Genomic DNA, 4,146 nt, shown 5'->3' on the forward strand with positions numbered 1-4,146 from the left:
ATAAATTCTTGGGTTTTTAAAGAAATTCAACTTCAATTTCAGGTATCTTCCCCAAATTTCTAAGCAGTTCAGATTGGCTGAATTTCTTTAGCTTATGCAAGTTCACCTTACAAGTCAAGCACTTAAGTTGAAAACATACTTTAGTTTTTCTTTACTAAAAACTAAACTGAACCAACTTAATCAAAAGCCCCAGTGAAAATTTACAATGATTGGCTTAATGGTATTATTTACACAAACTAAATATCACATAGTACAAAACCCCCTTCAAAGGGTTGTTAGTGCAATTTTATGTCTGTTTAGTGGAAAACATAAAGAACTCAAGTTCTTCCTTGAAGATCCCAGACATTCCCTTTCTGATGTAAGCTGCACAATTCTTTTGGCATAGATGTTTTTCTATATCCTGTATATTCCCACAGAACACAAATTCTTTGAAACCATGCCACCATGGAGAAAAAAAAAAACAAAACAAAACAGTGCTTTTACTTTCAGATGGATAACCAGTATGTTCCCTCAGGTTAAAGGAAATGTGGGATAAACGTCTTTTCTGTATAAGCAGTTTCCCTTCTATGAACTATCAACACCCAATAAGCAATAAAGTTCACTTTATATATAGTGACTTACTATATTTACAGTATATGGGTTTTTATGTTTTCTTTGTCCTCTCTCAAGATAGCAGGATTCCTTGACCACCAGGATTGTGAAGCACAGAAAGGATCCCTACATTTTTAATAGCTCTGGGTTCCATTCCAGGGAATAAGCAAGCACAAATTAAAAAAACTATGTTAAGAATTACTTTATTAGATCTAGTTCTATGTGACTTGAAAAATGTTTTCCCTTGCTATAATCCAGCCTATTATCACAATTTTAGATGGATTTGATTATTTTTCAAAAGGAAGTAAAAGCAAAGCAAAGCAAATATTTTGTTAATTGATGGACATTATGTATAGACTTTACATTTATTATAGGAGCATGACAAGATTTACAAATCAAATATAAATACAAATCAATATAAACCATTATGTTCAAGTAAAAGACTATGCAATGTAATTTTCTTACAATTTACCTTGTAATAGGAAAAGCTTTTCAACAGTGCTGAAGTGAAAGTCAGGCTGTACTCTCAATAGGATAAAATTACAAAAAAATACTATCTCCATACAGTAAAAAATGTTATGCTTGATGTCTATTGTAATGCCTAGTGTTAACAAAATTTATCCAATAGTTAGTCCAATAATGAAGCTACACAAAAATACTATCTCCATACAGTAAAAATGTTATGCTTGATGTCTATTGTAGTGCCTAGTGTTAACAAAATTTATCCAATAGTTAATCCAATAATGAAGGATGAAAGAGGCCTTCAATGAGGGTTGCTCATTGGGCTTCTCCTAAAACAATGCTGTTCAAACATGCAAGCTGCTTAGTAGAGAAAAGAAAAAGAGGGGAGGGGAGGTGGGGGATAAAAAACCAAACCAAACCAGACCAACAACAACAACAAAAAAACAAACAAAACCCCAAACAAAACAAAAGCAAAAACAAAACAAACACACACAAAAAAAACCCCAAAACAAACAAACAAACAAAAAAACCCCAAACCAAAAACAAACAAAAAAACCCAGCAGGTAATGGCAAAGAAGATCTTCCTTCTGTGCTCAGTATCAAGTCCCAAAAGTTCCACCCAACTATTTCTATTTCTTCATTTCTTTTCTCCTAATGCTCCCTCTCTGGCCATTTTCCAGAACATGTGACCAAATAATAGATATGCAGGTCTTGGAGATGATCCCACATAATGGAGCAGCCTAATGGGTTGCAGAACCAGGGATTACAGTCTGGGTTGATGCTTTGTGTAGCCACTAGTGCACTACGGAATAGCTGCAGAAAATGTAACTTCTTGTAATGAAGAAGTATTTTGGTAAAGAAAGAAACTCTACAGGAATGACAATTAGGTCATTCCCTCCCCCTAGGCAGTTCTATCAACACAACTGGAATGGAATTGACATGTTCCTGGTGTGATTATTGGAATACATCACCACTTGTTAGAGGTTCTCATAGAGTACCTGTGAGCTGGATACACCCTCCATTGTCATGGACATGAAAACAGAATGTGCCACTGTGTGTGCACCAGTTGCTACAGCCCTGCAGGGTGCTTCAGTGCACAATGACCCACTGCTCAGGCCTTCAATGCAGTCTTCCCAAGACACAAGCAGTGCCCCAGAACAGCAAAGACACTCTGTGGTTTCTGACTTACTGTGTTAGTTTGGCACTGATCCTTGAACTCCCACCATAGACTTAAAGGGCAATCCCAGCAAAAGGCATTTCATATATAGCCTGCCTTGGAATTAACTACTGCCTGTCATGAGTCCTAAAGCCACAGCACAATTCATGCTCTCTAGCATTCCACAGTCCAGCTGCCCTGTGATAGACAAACATTTTCTATAAGATAATCAATACAGTTAACCACACAGTACAGATGATTGGCTCTGGATATAGTCTTGTAGCCAGCAGAAAAGTTTCATTCTTCCTCATTCCATTTGCTGTTGTTGTGATGCAAGCCATATGGTCCCTTTCATCTCTTCATCCCAGAGCCACCTTCATGACTATTTCTTCTTATCTGTAGGATTCCATTAAATTCAAGTAGTCCAACCCTACTACCTACTTAAACTGAAGCAAATGAGACGAAAAAATTAAAATATCTCTCTCCTAATATTTTCTACATTATTTTATGTCAGAAGTTGAGTCCTGAAGTGTCTTGAACTCACTATTTTAATCTGTATTTTATTTCTTCTGTTCAGCTATTTCATGTGTTGCTCTATCGCTTTATCAATTAAGTTTACTAAAACTTGCCTTATAAGCTGCAATTCTTTATGACTGATAAATATTGCTTTTTCTAATAGCCATTTCAGTCTAAATTTGAGCATACTGTAGCACACTAAAAATTATTTGAAAATAATAGTCTGTTTCTTCTACATATAGTTACTGTACTGCACATGGCAGAGTCAAACAGAATTTAATTATTGGGAGCATCCTACTTGTGGTGTTCTTTACTGGGTCTACCCTAAGAAAGAAAAAGTTGCAATTACCACAACATCTCACGTTGTAATCTTTGTGCACTTTGTAACCTTTGCAGTGCACTTTGGTCTCCATGACAGTCCAGATCTGATTGTGTCCTACATTATCGAAAACATCTACCTGATAATATAATCTTGTCTTGACTTGCAGGGATTGCATCACAGAAATTATATATATACCTATAGGAAATGAAAGTTTCAGTTTTCCAAATCACCTCCACAGGCAAAGAAGTGAACAGACTCTAATTTAATTTTCCTCAGCAATCTTCCAGCCTTCCTTGTTCTCATATTGCTTTAATATTGTTCCATTCTCGTGTTTGAAGATTGTCATTGGCATCATCAGCAGACTGTCAGCTACGAGCACGTACCGGCTCCCGGTCAAGCCACAGTGTCACCGCAATGACATTCATTTAATGCTTCCTCCTTTCTCCTGCTCTACATTAGGACAGCTGCTTAAGGACACCCAACCTAGCAGGTGACGGCCGGGGCGCTCGCCGGTCCCTGTCATTTCCCTGGCCTGCCTCTATGAGATTACGATCTCTGTGTTTGGGTTGATTCCTCGGGCCTGAGGGAACGCAGTTTCTTTCCCAGTGCCCATTGAAAAGTTATCGTTCATTCCCTTAACCTTAATTCTCTCCGCCTCTCCTCCCTGGTCACAGCGAGCCGCCGGCGCTGACCCCACCCCGCTCCATCTCTGCCAGTCAGGAGGCGAGAGGACGTGCCAGCCTCAGGGCTCGGCGAGGCGCAGGCTGCCGCGGGCATTGCCCTCATTCCGCGACGGTAGGGCTGGTCCCACCGCCGCCGAGGGTCCCCTGCCGGCCGCAGCAGCCGCCTGGGCGGCCCGGGCTGCCGCCGTGTGCCGCCCGAGGGCAGGGGCCGCGCCGGCGGAGCGCTTTCCGCCGCCGTTTGTCTCGCGTCTCTTCCCGTTCGCGGGAGCAGCTGCTGCTGCTGCGCAGCCCCTTCCCCGCCCGCCCGGTCGCTCCAGTGCCGTCGCCTCCTCCTCGCAGCCTCGTACGGCGCGGCCCGGTGAGCTGAGCGGGGCCGGGGCGGCGGGACGCGCCGCAGCCGCCCGTGGGGCCGAGGC

General features: G+C 41.6%; 1 protein-coding gene across 2 annotated transcripts in view; it reads left to right on the forward strand.

The window, feature by feature from the left end:
• The first annotated feature begins 3,782 nt into the window (after positions 1 to 3,782).
• Positions 3,783 to 4,146, forward strand: part of RNF180 (ring finger protein 180) — an 89,926-nt gene continuing 89,562 nt past the window's right edge. Inside the window, exon 1 of one of the 2 annotated variants that reach the window (XM_039709928.1) lies at positions 3,783 to 4,088. The gene's annotated coding sequence lies outside the window, so the exon portion shown is untranslated. The remainder of the gene's footprint in view (positions 4,089 to 4,146) is intronic. The other variant, XM_039709929.1, reaches the window with a different exon arrangement.

This window comes from Passer montanus, unplaced genomic scaffold (genome assembly GCF_014805655.1).
Source record: "Passer montanus isolate IOZ18808 unplaced genomic scaffold, ASM1480565v1 scaffold22, whole genome shotgun sequence".
Lineage (NCBI taxonomy): Eukaryota > Metazoa > Chordata > Aves > Passeriformes > Passeridae > Passer > Passer montanus.